The sequence below is a fragment of the Cupressus sempervirens genome, chromosome 4 (assembly GCF_028749045.1).
Source record: "Cupressus sempervirens isolate cs-2001-9-10 chromosome 4, ASM2874904v1, whole genome shotgun sequence".
Classification (NCBI taxonomy): Eukaryota; Viridiplantae; Streptophyta; class Pinopsida; order Cupressales; family Cupressaceae; genus Cupressus; species Cupressus sempervirens.
The window spans coordinates 217618646-217636885 of record NC_143121.1 but is presented as its reverse complement, the minus strand read 5'-3'; the positions used below and the strand labels follow the sequence as shown (position 1 = coordinate 217636885).

The window sequence follows — 18240 nt, the reverse complement described above, 5'->3', positions numbered from 1 at the left end:
CCACACACTAGTACATTTGAGGTCATTTTTCAACCATTTTTGGTCAAAATTTTGACCCAACCTTTTGACCAAATTTGACCAACCTATTGGTCAAAATTTTGACTAAAATCTATTTGTTCAAAATTTGGTCAAAATTTCAACCAATGGGTTGGTCGAAAACTGTGTGTTGCCATGGTGCAATTTTCACTTAGGTGTTGGTCGAAATTTTGACCAACATTTGTCAGTTTTCAACCAACACCTAGTAGTTTTCGTCTATCATTGGTTGAAAACTACCAGGTGTTGGTTGAAAACATATTAATGGAAGAAGTATATTTATGTTTGTTCACTTCTTCCATGACAAGACATGAGTGTTCATCTAAGCTCTTGATAATTGCCACATTTCCATCATCCAAGACATCCAAACTAGCAAACTGTCCAGTTTCTTTAGTAAACTTGCCATTATCATCTATAGGATACAGTACTAGAAACTTATATTTCATGCTAGTCAAAAATCTTCTTGGCTGTGGCCTGGGGCAGTATGAACTAGTTGGATGAATACCACATTCATCTAGCTCAATACAATATCTCCTCTAAGAATTGAGTGGTCCAGGTAAGAAAAAAATCATCTATAAATCCTACTAAAAAAGGTGTTAAAAACCTTTTTTTGAAAGCAATCAACATATTGTTGTTGTAGAAGATTTAGTTAGTACTCTACAATTGAAGTGGGCATTCCCTATTTTTTAAGGGATGGATGTGAAAAAATAGAAGTACTCTAAAATTGACCCACAACACAATGCATGTGAAACAAATAGAAGCACCTGCGCATTAATTTTGGAGATACAATGTGTTCCTTACCTTACAATGTTAAGATTCTAAGATAACATCCTTAGAATGGATATCTCATGAAGGGTAGTAGCAGTAATTCCATCTTCATCATGCTCAAGCTTAGCTTTCTTAATCACCACAATTAGAGCGATAATTTGATAGTCACCTCAAATTACAATAAGAGAAATACTTTGATAGTCACCTCAACTACAAACTTCAACATCAAAATCCAAAAGTTATTTATAAACAGGAAGAAAATATGTGAACTTACAACATCTAGAAAGCATATACCTGAAGAAAAAGGTTTGTGATGACATTGTAGTCAATAGGACAACCGCCTCCATTTGAGATATCATCAGTGCAAAATTAACAGTGCCCTAGAAATAATTTTCAACAAATAAGACCTCTTTCTTTAAAACATCTTCATATTCACTATCAGAAATATATTTTTATAAATTGATAATCTCTCGACATAGCTCATCTCTGTAAGGCTACTCTAAAAATTGAAAGTAACTGGTAGAAATTGAATAAGGAAATATCCAATAAGCATAAAAAATAAAAAAGAGAAGTACAGACTAAATGAGTAGTGCTTTAAGATTTAAGTGGTACTATGTAAAAATTATACCTAACCCACTAGTCATCGAGACAAAATAAGCTTCACATTTAGAGAGATATTTCTATTCTAAGGTACACAATCCTTATGAAATATATAAGATTAGCTACACCTTTGGCACAATCCCATTTATAACAGGAGGCAATTGCAATGGCTCTGTCTACCATCTCCCAAATAGCACAATAGCATGCCCTTCAAAAGAGTCATCTTCAAAGAATGTAGCCTCTGTATCAATACTACTTACTCAACTTTGAGAAGTTTCCAAAATTTGGGATCAGAAAGTGATCAGATGGGTTCTAGAAAGGTGGGCAAGGGAATCCTACTTGCAAACATCACAACAATTTTTATTTGTAAGAATCCATGAATACTATGTACAAATCAAGGTAGCATAATTTTCAATGAACAATTTCATATGAAGGATTTTAAATGAGAAAATTTTATCTAAGAAAACATACATTTTTAAAAAAATGGTTTTGGTCATCTGAAGCTATTGTAATTGTTTATATTTTTTATGCTCAGACCTTAGCTGGGTCATTGTACATGTATGAGTTTTCTACACAGTTTTTCCTTGTTTATGTGTACTATTATTTCATATAAACAATGATTAGTTTTGATTTATTTGATATTAAAGATTATTTACCAATTATAAGTATATAAAAAAAGAATAGTCTCAATAAAATAATTGTTGGAGCATCATATATAAAGATTGAGATTGATTGAATTGATTCATTTCAAATAGTTTATAGAATTGACATTCATCTTGTCATTTTCAGATGAAGTAGCACACATGGTTTAATAAACGGGCCTTATAACCATCACAAAAAGTATAGAAACATTTAATATTCATTAAATGTATTGACCAACTTACTCAATTGTCAATAGAAATTACCAAAGAATTCAATTGTGATAGAATGACTTCCCATCAACTACACTCTGATGCAACTTAACTCCTATTTAACTTAAAAGTCTTGTTTCCAGACTAGTAGTAGTAACTAAAGTACTCTTAAATAGAGAAACCTACCATCTATCCAAGCTTGGTGATAACAATATCTCTAGTATTCTTAAATATAGCAACCAACCATTGTAGCTTAAGAAAAGCGAGCTTACCTCACATGCCTGAGATGCCTTGCCAAAGTAAACAAATTTCCCTCCAGAGAGCAAGTAGAGGCTGTCAAAGAGTTCAAACACCTCACTGTTAGGTTGATGAACTGAAGCTATTATAGTATGCCCATCCCCTGCCAAGCTTCTTAATGTTTGGGTAACAAAAATGTAGATGTACTGCAATTAACAATTCACCACAAATCAATACATGCAATTTTAAATTAGTCATAATTCCAGGTAGTCAATAGTCTACAGAATCACTAGCAGTTAGTATTCAATGGTCTATAAAGAACAATAAAAATCATTAAAATCCTCTTTGATGCTATTCTAGATTTAGTATCTACCACCAATTTAGAAAGATTCTTACTTGTCTAAGGTGCTTGTTGGTTCATCCAGAAACAACAACCTTGGCCTCATTATAATTTCTAAGGCAATGTTCACTCTTCTCTTTTCTCCACCACTAATTCCCCTCAAGTGCCAGTTTCCTATGGGAGTGTTGGCACATTCCTGAAGACCCATTTCCACAAGTGTAGACTCTATTAGTGCTGATTTCTCTAACCAAGGCATTTTATCAGGGAGCCTTACATGAGCAGAGTATGCTATGCTTTCTCTCATCATCAAGGTCCCAATTAGAGTATCATCTTGAGTTACATATGCCTACAAGAAAAAAGAGGAGATGAAAACAACACCCATGTAAGAATATAACATCAAACATCAACAATTCACCCAAAAAATACTTTTTTGATTAAACCATACAACAGTTCTAAAGGAGAGCTTTTTCTTTCGACCATTTAGCTTGATAGATCTAGACTGAAATGCATTAGCTACAAATCTACCTAATTTCCAGAACACAAATCAAACATCTAAAAAGCTTCATGAATCACAAATCAAATATGAAATTCACCATCTACTTGATGGGAAATGGAAACCCAATTGATATTACCTGCAAGGGCATCCAAGAGAGTAGATTTTCTAGAGCCAGAGGGGCCCATGAGAGCCATCAAGGTGCAAGGCTCTGCATATCTAGTCAAACCCTAAAGAACAGTTTGAGTTTCACCATTGCCAACAGAAATAGTAACACTCAAACCTTTCCATGTAAGCCTTGCTAAAACATTTATGCCTTTTGTATTAGTTTTCTCCTTCCACAATGGCTCACTAAGTGGACTCAGCCCCCCCCACCATCACTATCCCCTAAACCCTACTATTTCCTTTCTCGATTTCCACTACAACATGGTTTTCGCCACCAAAATCTATCATTTTTATAACACCTGGATATTTTCTTTCTATTAAATAGATACAAAGCTTCAAACCCACAAGATTATAGCTACCGCCTTTGAATTTCTCATACTCTTCACAACTATATTGGATGATTGTAGACCCATAATAGATATTTATGTGATGATGGAAAATGAATCTATTAACCGCTTAGAGAGAGTTGATGTGAAAGTGAAGGTGGCATGAAACTTTCATGGTATGGACCATAAGTTTGAATGGTTTGTGTGTTCATATAGTTGGCCTCCTATCCTAATTGACTGTAATATAAAATGTAAAGGAGGAAATAAGAATGAAGATTGGCATAATATGCAGCCATGTAGGATGAACTTGGTTAGAAATATAGGGAAGCCATTTGTTGGGTATTTCATTTGGGAATGATTGATGCAAGTCTAAATAATGCTATCATTTTATATTTATAAAAACACTTACTGGGAAAAATAATGAAGTGTTCTCTCCTTAGATTACTTCCCATTTAACAAACCAAGGAAAATGCAATAGACATATTTATCAACAAAGAAATAACATCAACGAGAGTAACCATGCCATCTCTTACCATTCTTAGTATTACCATTGGCACATAAAGAATTGGGCTACACTTCACAATTCCAAAACCTTGAGCAAAATTTACTATGGGAAGAAGCAAATTATGTTTCCTTGGCAGGTGTTAGCTAGCAATCATTTCATATAACATCTTATAAAAGAATTCCTAAAGCTAACCACATTTTGAAATGAGATAACAACTGATATATATCATTTCAAACTCAATTTATTCCTATTTGTGCATAGCATTAGTAGGTTAGTGTTATTCCAAGAGAATGGAATTTATGTATCCTCTTGACTCTAACAAAGAAAAAGGGCCATTCCTATCACTCTTTGGAGGTAAACCATTAACTCTAAAAAGACACTAAGCCAAAATTATTGGGCACACAAAGGTCAAAAAACATGGTAAATGTATAGGAAAAATAGAGTCAACTTTTATGAAAATGATAAATATCTCCCAGCAACAATTGAGAAAGGTTCAAAGCACATGTCTCCTCATACAACTTTAATAGCATTTCGGGACGAGATGTTATCACAACAGACAAACACTTAGCTACTAGCCTCCGAACCTTCCAGCTGATATCCTCATCATCGCTATATTCATTAGCACTCTCTCTACATCAACATAATAGTACTCACATGTTGGTAATAAAATTCATAATTACATGAAAATAAAAGACACCATTGTGTAAAAATTAAATTTTCTCAAGAAAATAATTCTCTTAAGCAATTTTAACATACTCGTCCTCCTCCTCTCCTAAGAAACCATTTGACATAAGGAAAAATGGAGTAAACCTAAAAAATATTTCCACAAAAAAATCATATAGACAATATTTCATACGAAATATTCAATCTATATTAAAGCTCAATTAGTGTACTCCCAACGAATCACCTACCTGAAGTGCGTGCATATATAAACCAGCTTTCTCACACAATTGTGCTATACGAGGATGGTCATAGTGACTAAAAATTCCATTTGCCAAGATAGAATCAGCAACATTAGGGAAAGTGACCTAATTAATCTCAAGAACCTTCAAGGAAAATAAAATTAGAAAAGACAAAACCACAGTAATTTCTACAATCAACAATGTATAAATAGTTGCATTTTCACTCTTATAGACAAAAAAAGATATTGTGAGATTTCCATCCATACTAACTCATTAACAACATAATAAGCATTATAAAGACGAATAAAAACATGCATCCAAACATATTTAAAAGATGTAGGTATTCAAAATTTAACTAAGATATTAACAATTATTATTATTAAGGTGGTTAATCATATTACCCATAACTGATTGCATGGTTAAACTAAGGTTATACATAACTCTAATCCTATTGAGGCATTAGGTTCTGTTATTTAAGTCCCCAATAAAGACTGTTGAGTATGGTTTAGTTAGCTCATATCCACACCGATCAAATGTGGGGTTTGAATGTGGTAAATCATGACTCGATGAACAATGCAAGAAATGATTGAAATGGTCAATGAGCTACTGATTTCAAACCCAAGTAATTTGTAGAATGTAATACATCACCCTCTATAGTATAGAAAATTAACAATGGTGGCAATTTCAAGTAAAGGCCTATTGGCAATGCAAAGCTCATAACACTCAAAATTATATTCTAGCATGATAGTGTTCTTTTGCCATCCTTCTTACTACCATTCCCAATCAAATTATGGCTTGTCCACACTCTATGGTAGAATAATATTGTCATTGTATCACAACAATGCCAATCTTGTATTTATTGGTGAATGAGGATTATATATATAATCTTTAGAGTCCATAGATGGGTCTTGATAGAAATAGTAAAGGTATATTTCTCTTGACTGTACAGAATGACAAGTTATAAATAGTATAATTTTAGACATACTTTGTATACATAGGCATGTATTGCTTATGTTGATAATGTTGGGACTAAAAATTGCATGGTCAATTTTGAGTACCATTGAGAAATTTAAGGCCTATAAATGCTTTTTGATGAGATCATACCTAGTTGTACCTTTGAGCCCCGTGAGGTGTTTAATGTTTCTAACGCCTTCCTTTCAGCCTATCCAAATGTTCCATGAAGTTAAATTGAGATTCTGAGCCATTCAATGAAGTCCCATTTTGAGTAATTGTCAAATCTACATTTTCAACTAAGTGTCAAACAATGATAGGAAGACGTGTTTGCATCTGGATATCTCACGCCAAAAATGTTTCATGATTCACCACTTTGGGAGTGTTTAGTATCCAAGAACCTATGTTTTAGATTTTGAGTCGTTTCGAGTCCGTTTGACTAGGTTTTGAATCCCTCAAAGTTGGTCATTTAATATTGTCATGTTGATGCAATTAGTTTAGAATTCTGGGAAGCCCTATTTGACGTGCTATAACTTTTGACTAGTTGACTAAAATGCTAAATTTTCTTTTGCATTATATTGTAGATGTCAGAGACTTGTTATGTTTCAAGTTTCAGCTTATGACAAATCCGTTTGATTAGTTTTCAAATGTGATGCCAAATGCAATTTCTATCTTTTTACTGGTATCAGCAATGCAAATTTGTTTGGTACCCCTGTTCGTGACATCATAACTTGAGATCCATGATAGATGAGATTGAATGGATTGTACCACTGTGTTGTACTCTAACAATTCTTTAAGTATGCCAATTTTCAAGTCTTGACGAATCTATCTGCACACTTTTCTAGGTCAATTCCATTCACAAAAAATCACTTTTCTGTCATTGTTTCTAGTCAACAATTCCAAGTAGCACACTTTGACTACTTGCCAAATCTGTCCTATTATTCATCATGAGACCAAATCATTGATCCACACTCTCCTCATGACAGAGAACCAATGTCCCTGTTTTCATTTCCCCATGTGCTCATTTGCCTTGTTTTCAAAGCCAAATCCAAACCCAGTTTGTTATTTTCTGACATGTTTTCATGTAGGTGATTCTAAGAAAGCAACTTTGACGGTCAATATCTTTTGATTGGAAATTCATCATAAGATGAGATCTAATGGGGTAAAAGTGTGTAGAACAAAGAGTCACTGTACCAATTTTTAGGGCCTGATAAGAGGTTTGGGTAAATTTTTAAGGCCAGTCAATGGACCTCCTGACATGAAATTCACAGTTTGCAAATCACTAGTAAATTGGGTTTTAGTTGATTAATCAGTGGTCGAACTTGGTTCTGATCAATTTAAGGTGGTCAACAGATCAATTTGAAGGTTCAGTCATTCAGAAATAAATTTTTTTTAGCCAGACCCGCTTTGGGGCCCGACTAATTATATCAGATTGTTTAAAGGGAGAATAACAAAAAATGTGATTTGTGAAGATAGTGTTGAGGAATTATTTTTAAGCAAGCACTCAAAGGGAAGTTCAAAAATTGAGGATAGAGGAAGACTTGAATGGACAAGTTATTTAAAGAAAGAATGTAGGAAAACTAATGATAGCAAAAGGAGATATAAAGAAAAGAAGTATCGGGGTGAACCCACAATAATGGGTTCCACTTTAGTGGGACGAACAAAAATGAAAAAAATTGCAAAATGAGAAATTGAGTTTACCATATGTTCGCGCGAACATATTTCGAATGTTCGCACGAACATATCAGATATATATGTTCGCGCAAACATGATTTGCATGTTCGCGTGAACATACGTTCACGCAAACATGGTAAACGTGTTCGTACGAACGCCATGTTCGCACGAACATGCAAAATCACAAAAAAATTCACCTTTTTTTTTTTGCTCTTTTGACTGCCATAATTGCAGGAGAATGATCTCCTACTGTAAAATTAAAAATGTCAAAATGTTTTGCTCGGAGCAAGCTTTCCAACGACTATAATTTTATTACATAATTTAATCATTAAGACTTTCAAATATGAGTTTAGCTCATTATAGGTTCATTACCGATTAAACATCAACCGACTTTGACACCTCGGGAAAATTAGTAAATTAGGTCAATTTTTTTTTGAAAAATATGGAGGCACTAGCTTATTGAGATACCTTTCTATTTTAAAAAAAAAATGGTTTATGATAAATTGACTTCAAATTATCTGTGTCAAACAGAACGCATGTCTGAATTACGGTTCATGTCACTTCAAAACTTCATAAACTATACAATATTCAACAAAACAAATCAAACCAAATGCAGACACTGGATATTGATGTTACAAATCTAATGTCGAAAGAATTACTTCATTATCATTTCTAGAAAAAAAGTTATGTGTGTCAAACAGACTATCACTTTTTAAAATATTGAATTTTATTATGTACCACTTTTTGGAGGAGATAAAAAAAAATTGACATAAATAATTTTTTTTTTTAGATTAAAAAATATGGTTACAAAGTAGGAACAAAGTACTCAAAATCACTACTTTATGTCATTTTGAAATTATTTATAGTTTTGGAGATATAGTCACTTGAATGTGACGTTTGTTGCAAAAATATTGATTTCAGTGTCAAAATTGGTCAAAAAGTGGAACCCATTATTGTGGGATCACCCATCGAAGAAAGGAAAATAATGCCAATATTAAATTAAAATAAGAAAAATGACATGACAAGATGATGATATTTGATGAATCAAAAGCAAGGCCAGTGCAATTTACTTATTTTTTTTTAAAGAAAAAGGGGAAATGTGTAGTTGATTCGGAAGTTTAACCATGTCTTGGGTCTAGCTTCACATGATGACAATTCTTCTATGTGCCTGTTCCCATGCAATGAAATGCTATATCTAGCTTTATATGTGCTTGGGCTTCACTATTACAAAAGGTTAAGTTTTGACCTTTTAGTGCCATATGAGAGGAGGAAATATAAATGAAGGAACTATAAGTTTAACTGAAGACCCATGCTATAAGCATACACGACATATACAATAAAGGGGCACCCACACAAGAATCCATAGCCGGCATCAAAGAAATTTCTAAGGAGTTCCACATAGGGGTAGTATATTGAAAAAAAAAAGAGAAGCAACAAATCAAACCATGCATGAAATGAAGGAAGCTGCTCACGCATGTAAAAAAGAGTTTAATTAGTTTAATCCATATACAAGGCTCACACCTAAAAATAGCAGCTCACGCAAATCATGAACAGGCCCCACATCTTAGCAAAATGAAGCCAGTCAATCAAAAGTTTGGAGCAAGAGTTAAAACATAAAAAAATGCAAGGGAAGCCAACAAAGAGCTGCTGCTTAAGTCAAGGGGCATCCATGGCATCACAGAAGAACACACCAATGTTCTGAGGTAGTTGCTTATGAAAGCAGCCCATGCATGAGAAATTTCAAATAGGGAAGCCACTGGAAGAACACAAGGAATAGGTTTGCGCACACCAAAAGCAACAGGTAACGATGTAAAAGAGAGAGACAACACATTGTCAAGGGAGAGGTGAAATATTATGAGGTTTGATTTGCATAGTATATACATTTCTATGCATGCATATTTATGCCACATGACTCTTTGTGAGTTGGATAAGATTTTGGGTATAGTTGGAAAGGTGTTTTTGCATACTCTCTAAAATTCAATTGTTGCTAGTGTGGTACAAAGAGGTTGTTATTGAGTCATCCAAAGAGATAATTTCTACATCACAAGATGCTCCCATGTCTTCAATTGGTGATGTTTAAGGGTCAGGAGCCCCAGTTACAATTTCGAGCAGCTTAGCAAGTTCCACTTTTTCAGGGATTGATCTAAAGTGATTGCTTCAAATAAGTCAAACCAAGCACTCAACATGTTATTTTCTAGTGAATTGATAAATTTTTCTTTTTGCTAAGGCTAGAGTAAAAAGTGCAAAGGAATTCATCAAGCATATAAAGGAAGGCATGGTGCATGAAATGGAGCACTCATGCCAAACCAAGAATGAATGCAAGGAGAGGTGGCATAGAAAGATGAAAGTGTAGAAAGTCAGTTCACAGGATATATCCCACATTCCTTGTGACGATGAACTTTTAGCTATTTAAATACAAATCCACACAATTTACTAAGTGTCTTATGGAAAATGACTTTTGAAAGTTGAGCACTCATGCGCATGGGACCTCGGATGTGGATGCTCAGCTGGTGCTAGTTAGGAAGAAATTTTAGAACTAAATACACGCATGTTGATGTGGTGAGTTTAAAACCAAGCACATAAGATCTTGCCACGTGTCCAGATCGGAGGGCTAGCACATGCCTACAAAAAGAAAGTACCCAAAAGATAACTAATGCAGTAATGCGAGATTCAGACATGTGATAAGTAGTCCTAGGTGTGGTGATGTGGCAATCGATAGCAAGGTTTAGACATGATGCACAAGATTGCACCATGTGGCAAATCGAACGGCCTACCCATCCCTGTAATAAAAAGTTGCTCGGTGGTTAAGTGAAGCAGGTATGCGGGTGATCGCCATGTGGCAATGGGCATGACTGGGGGTGATGTGGCAAATGCAAATTTCAACCAATTAGAGAATGCCACATGGCACTGGTCAATAGAGGTTTGAGCTTGAAATCAGAGGATAGGAGAACATTGGAAAATGACAAAAAATGTTATTTTTATTTATTTCTTCAAAATGGGTGATGTGTAGATCTTTTAATTCAAATGACATTTAAACTAAATTTTGAACTTTAGTTTAATTTATATTTTTCAAATTTAAAAATTTAAAAAGATATGCAAAAATAGAGCCATAGCAGAGGAGTGTTTTTCAAACAGAGATTTTGGAGGTTCCTAGTAAGCAAAACATGTAATGTATTGCCGGAATCAGGAGAAACCAAATATTTTGAATATGGAGTTAGTTTTTGCATAGAATTCAATTGGTTCAAGCTACATGAGGTTTTCTTCCAAATTCCTATCTTGCAACCAAATTCAAGTATCAAAGTTCAAAACTAATTTCTGGTAAGATAATGAGCTGAATATAGGTAAAAGACCATGGAAATATAGTTTGGGTTGATTTTAATCACATATTTAGTAAAAACTAAGATTTCACCAGCATTTTCATGAAGTTATTAGATATTTTGATAACTCAAGAGTTTTCATCATTTCATCAAAGGTATTTGCAAATCAGTTACAAAGTAATGATGAAACCAAATTAGATCAATTGGGTAGAAAGAGGAAAGAGGTTTTGCAATTGAACAAGATTGAATTCCAAGTGGATAGATGTCAGTTGCATAAAAAATCTAGGAATTCACTTCTTCCTTTCCTATATCATTCTTTCTCTCTTTCATTGTAATGGTTGGCAATTTTCTTTGGGTAATACCAGTAGGGTTCCAGTGTTTTACTGTGAAACCATTCTTTCAACACTTTCTCTCTTGTATGAACAACATTAGGAAGGATAATATAGATAGTTCAAATCTGTTAGATGTTTTCATGTTTTCATTCCATGCATATGGTTGTATTGTTTCAAAGAAATTAATACAAAGAACAGCAGGTTGAGTTTCATCTTGAATCTTGTCTCTTATCTCAGTGAGCTTCAATGTCTTACGATCTTTGAACAAAGAGCCTAGATTGTAGTTGTAGTCCCTTAAGGCTATATGTTGTCTTATTGTTTCTTGTAACTCAAGGGGTTATGTAAATGATTCAGTGAATCAATAGGGTTGCAAGTTTATTGAGAAGGATATCATGTAAGAATGAGGTTTGGATTGAGGATAGATGTTTATTTACAAGGTAAATAGATAGATCGTATATCTGAATACATATACATAAGTATCAGATATCCATATGTATGTATTTGATTCATGGATTTGCCTAATGGATTAGGCACTGGTCAGCTACAGGATCATTAAAGTCTTACTACTACATATCTGAGGGTTTGTTGAATTCAACATTATTAATCAAATGCGTTTTACCCTTTCATGTTGAAGGATTTAAAGGATTAACCCTCACTCAACTTATGTGATTCATAGATTTGCATTTAGCTACTATATATCTATGCTATTGCATGAGTTATTAGGAGAAATAAGGGGTTTTCATCTACAATAATTAGGTTCAGATTTATGTTTTAAATGCACTAGTACCATATCTCAAAACCTCAAGGTTAACCCACCTAGGTCTTGTAGAGCCTAAAGTGAAGAAGGAGTTATGTCTTATAGTTGGCCCAAGACTGCAGTCAGATGTATTTTTCATAGGAATTTGCTAATCTTAGATGCATTGGTCTGGTTTCTTGGTTATTTTTGAAACTGTTAAATCAGGAGCCAACAAATAATACAATAGCATAGCATTGATTATTTCTAAAATCCTATAAGGTAACAACCACCAATATGCCAAAGATAAATTCATTGAAGTGTTTTCTATTCAAAACTCCCTACATTTAATCTTTCAACATTCAGTATCAGAGTGATGATGCCCTAGGTGAGGCTCTGATAAATGAGATTGAGTAAGCCCTACACAAGGCTAAATTAATCACCAATATAGAAGGAATAAATGCTATGTGAAGATTATTAAAGCCTAATTGGCTGATGAATGCAAAACACAAGCTACTAGGGCCATCCTTGAAATAACAAGTGGCTAACCTGATATTTATTTTAGAAATGTTGTTAGGACCAACAATTTTCACAATCTAGGGACAACTGTGATTTATGTAGCAAAAAGCATGATGATTTCATAGAACAGGTGTATAGATAGAGCAGAGCACATACTAGATTTGACCATAAAAAATGCATTTGTATTTTGAAACAATCCTTGTTCACTCCTACATTTTTGGATGGTTGGGTGCTGAATTTTCAAATCCATTGCAATTATTTATGTTTAAGCTAAAACTTCATGCTAGTCTAAAAGTTTTGAATTGTGATTTCAAGATGTTGAGAACCTTCATTTCTGGAAGTTGTCTATAAAGAATAAAGTTAAACATAGGGTACATAATCAAGGACAATATTCAAAAGCTAATTTTAATTGAGCCCAAATAATCAACATGCCAAAACTTTAATGTCTAGAGCCACAAAAATGTCATTTTCACTATTTTTTTGTTAAACATATAAATCAAAATAGAAAGATCCTTATAACAGAAATCATAATAGCTCCAAATCTTGTTGATTTGATAACCATCATAAAACCTACTTGTTGAAACCATCTTTCTTTGATGACTTGATCCTTGAAGTTTGAAAGTGCCTTATGCATCAAGCCAACTCTATAATAATCTTTATTCTTCTCTCAAGAACCTTATTCTATTGAGGAGTTTATAGAGTTAAAGACAATCTCTTAGCACTTCTCAAGATAATCCTACAACTATTTGGAAGTACAAATGCCCCATTATCACACTGTCTTGATACATGTGCATTTTGAATTTTCAATCATTGTCATCTTGATAAAGGTTCCAAGGAAAATGAAGTTCCCTTTTCAAACATTCATCCATAGTTCCTTGAAAAAATGCCAACCATCAATAGGAAAGAAACTCTCACAAAAGATTATTAACGATCTCAAATAGGAGTCTAAATGAAGTTGCATATACTATGGCTTGAAAAATTGTAGATCTCTTACAATAATGATATAGTTTGTCAGTTTCTTTGGATTTTAAATTTCTAGGAGATTAAAAAGCTCTATGAGCTTAAGACCTAAATATTGAAGAACATTTTCAAGATTCTAGATTCAACAAGATCTTTTTGATCCAATGTCTATATCATATACCATGGTGATGAACATTCTTATTGTTTGTCTTCAAGTTCTTTAAAGCTCATGAGCCTAGAGAATCATAAAAGTGCAGTATAATTTATAGACTTATTGTGCCAAAAGTATTAAATAAGAGAAACTAGTGAACAATATTGTGTTGTCTCTTGCACATAATATTAAGTTCTAGCTACGAGGGGAAAAAATGGAAATTTGAAAATAATGAAGCTTTTGGCTATCTTCCACCTTGCATTTTGGCTTAAAAAGAAGAAAATTTAAAGAATGTTAATGTCATAGCAAATGTAGCAATTGAACCAAAAAACTTGGATAATTTGGTTCATGATCAATGTAATTGGATCTTTTTCAGCTCAAGATATGTGGTATTCAATGAGATTCATCATAGATATCTTAAGTACTCAAATGATTCAATAAATTAATACCCTAGGTTATCACATGCATTACAGAATTTACAAGCTTTGATGTTCATAAATTATATATCAAGAGCTTCTTTTGATGTTGCACCTATGTGGCATTTTCTTTTGATATGACAGAGGGGTGATTCATGCCTACAAGGATGAGGTGCACCTAGAGCTAGATTGAACAAGAATTAGAAGATTGTGAGTTGATTTTGTAGGTTTACAAATACTCAACAGTCAGATCTCACCATTTCCATCTCAGGATATTCCTTGATTAGAATAATTCTAGTCCATCATTTGTAATTGTTAAGCTCTTTGCTGATTACATTCTTTTATAGCTCACAAGGTTCTATTATGAAGGCAGAAAATAAAAGCATTCAACATCAAATAAATCATACCATTAAGTAAGATCTCAAATGAAAAAGGTTGTCTCTATAAATAAATAAATAAGCATTCATTTTTAAATAGACTTCAACATGTAGTCTTTACAAAAAAAATTAAATTCATTGGTCAAACTAGGTCATTCCAAGGAGTGCAAGTAATTTCACATTGCCTAAACCTCATTATTTGATGCATACTAAAAAACATTACTAACAAGTCATAAATGGAACAAACACCTGAATCATATACAATAAAAGATTAGATGACTTCAAAAATTTACTTGAACAGAATGTTATTATATATTCTCCTTGAGTAGGACCACATGTTATATTATTTGTATCTAGACAAATAGGAAAAACTGAGAATAATGTATGTATTGACAATGTCAATTTGAGATAAAATGATAGTCCAACATTTCATAATTTTTTAAAAATTGCTAACATCACATGGCATTAAAATGAAATTAATGCATGGAAGGATTTTACATCACATATAGTGGAATCAATCACAATAAATAAATTGATTATAGAAAACCAACACAGGGTTATGAAGTATTATGGTCATTTAGGTGATTATTACTAATTTACATAGATTTTAATGGGTGATTATTCTTCATTGTGATCATTTCATAATTAGGGGAAGAAAATTGTGTTGAATCCTATTATTTATGGAAAGTCTCTCTATGTCACTTAAATCTATCCCTATTGAGAAAAAGGGCCATGGAGTCATAACTGGTTGGGATTCCTATGCAGGGGCATGCATTGGATCTACATGTATCTGACATTGTTGGCATTTCTTTAGAGGGATAGCATAACTATCCATAGTAGGTCAATAGCTCCCAACTCTCATTAACTTCTTAGCTAGTGTTAGTCCACTAGAGCGAGTCCCAAGTATACTATTTTGAACCTCTTGCAAGGAAGTTTTAGTCTCTTCCATGTCAAGATAAATAAGAGTGGTCCTATTTATGATTTCTTGCTTTTGAATGATGGTCCTATTTATGATTTCTTAATTATGAATAATTTATGGATACAATATTCTTATTAGTCTTTCTGCTAACATCCTACAACAATTTATCATTTAGTAGCTATTTTCAAGAATTTCACCACCTACTGCTAGCTTAGGTTTGTGGCAAACACTTTGGTACAAACCTAGACAACTCTTCAACCCCTGGACTGGCTCAATTTCCCTCCCATTATCTCATTTTGAACATATCTCTCTCATTCTCATTCAAATTATCAAGAGTTTTCTCTCTCAACCTCTCTAGCAATTAGAAATTCTAAGGCATTCTTGAATATCATTACTCCCATGTGGACACACTAGTATTATTTTAGCAATCTCCTTGAAGGTTTTAGAATTTTGGACCAGCCTTATCTCCCTTGGCTTCTTCAACATCTTTCTAGATATATGTTTTGTTTATTGTGTTCTTGCCTTCACATTAGTTGAATTTCCTTTATTATTACAATTTCTTGATTTCTTTTATCCTATACTTGGAATCTCTATCTTGCTATTACTCTCTCTCTCTCTCTCTCTCTCTCTCTCACACACACACACACACACACACACACACACACACACACACACACACACACACACACACACACACACACACACAAGTTTGCACTCCTTGTAGACATGGAAGTTGCATTCATAGCTTTTTTATTACTTTACACATACTCAAACAATGTATGGTCATTTTAGTACACAAAAAATGAACATCAATAATGGTCTTTAGTAGGAAAAATATGCTCAGCGGATTAACATAAACAACAGTGCCATATTTGCAACCATAGATATAAATGGACAATAGCACTCAAATAAAAACTTTGCATAGTCATTCTTCCACATCTGAATGGTTAGTAAACAATATTTCTCAAACTAAGAATTTTGCATTACCTAGAGCAATTGATTATTATAGATTGAACATTCTACATCCATATCACAAGCATTAAATAGGATGAACAATTAAAATATGATTGTGTCAAATTTTTGAATACCATATGCACTCCAATTGGTCTAATTAGAGGTTTTGTGAATTAGCAATGGCAATTCTCAATTGATCACAAGAGAGAGAACTCTATCACCCCCAAAAGTTGTCACCTGATTTCTAGGAAAGTAAATATTTCTAAAGAGGCTTGCAAGCATCTTCACTTTAAAATCCACAAAAAATAAAGATCATCTGATACCTTGCTACTTTGTTGTCTTCGTAGAGTTTCAATATGTCTTTTTTTTATCCTGATGCTTGCTTTGATTCTCTTCAACCTGCAACTCAACTAAGACCACCATGTAACTCATCCATGAGCACCACAACCAAAAATGAGGAGGATAAAATATGCCCCACACTTCCTAGTGTACAAAAAAGAATATTACATAATGGAAGATGCGTATACTATTTAATCACAAATCTCTAAGTACTTGAAGAACTTAGTGCAACCTACTATGGCATATACAACCATCACCAAAGTGAAAATTGAAAACAAATTTAAATCTATGTCTTCTTAAATTGTCATAGCCAACATTAACTCTACAACCAAATTTTTTTAAGCTATTTGCTGAAATCCTCTCTTGATTTGCCAAGAAATCATGATCTCAAACTATCATCAAAAATGAAATGAGCAGATGAGTGATGGGCACAATTCTAAAAAAGAGTGAAGGAAACACCGATCCAAAGTTTTAGAATGGTCTAACTTAAGTTTTTAAGCATATGTTCAATCAGATTATTGAAAAATACATTAGAAAAGCTAAATGAACTTGGGCATGAATGTGCGGAGCTCTTGGATGTACAAAAACATATGATAGATCCTTTAAAAGAAACTACTTCTAAAGTTAAAGAAGCATATGACAAAGCATATTATTATCAGAAAGAAAAGAAATACAACCTATTACGTAGTCAATTTCCATGTGCCACATAGGAAACCCCATTGAAAATTCAAGTTCGTAAAAGCATTGATCAAGCTTAAAAATCTTTGAGATAAACTACTTTAACAATAATCTCGTAGCAACATTCTCTCATCTAATTTTTAAATAAACTCTATCCTTTCAAATTGCTTCTCCAATAGGAAGAGGGATAAAGGACCAAATCTTAAAAAGACAAAACTCTACATTTGATCTATAATCAATACTCTACAAGAAATGTCAATTTTAAAAATTTGAGCCTTATTAAAACACTACATGAAAAAATCTTTTAAACAATTTTCACTTCAGGCCGATTAATTCAATCTAGTATATTCTCATCAAAGAAATAGCAACATCTCTGAAAAGAAAACCAAGATTCTTGCTCCCATGTCATGCTTATTTGAAGGCACCCCACATGGCATTGTCCAACACCTAGTCTATCATATAGCTCCAAATTTTATAGGCAAAGCAAAAGTGATCTACATGCATTAGCATTTTCACTACCTTGATAGGAGGCAACTAGGAACCATTATCTTTTATTCCAAGTTACACCTTGTTAGGAAAGAATGCTAGACATGAAGCTAACATAAAGATTTTAGTAAGCAAAAATAGCTAAAACATCATTCACCAGTAAAACATAAAGAGAAATGATGTACTTACAATGTACCATCTTAGTTATATTTGA

General features: G+C 33.2%; 1 pseudogene; it reads right to left on the bottom strand.

The window, feature by feature from the left end:
• Positions 1-1653: 1653 nt before the first annotated feature.
• Positions 1654-3775, bottom strand: LOC149560771 (ABC transporter G family member 11-like; annotated as a pseudogene).
• Between the last annotated feature and the right edge of the window lie 14465 nt (positions 3776-18240).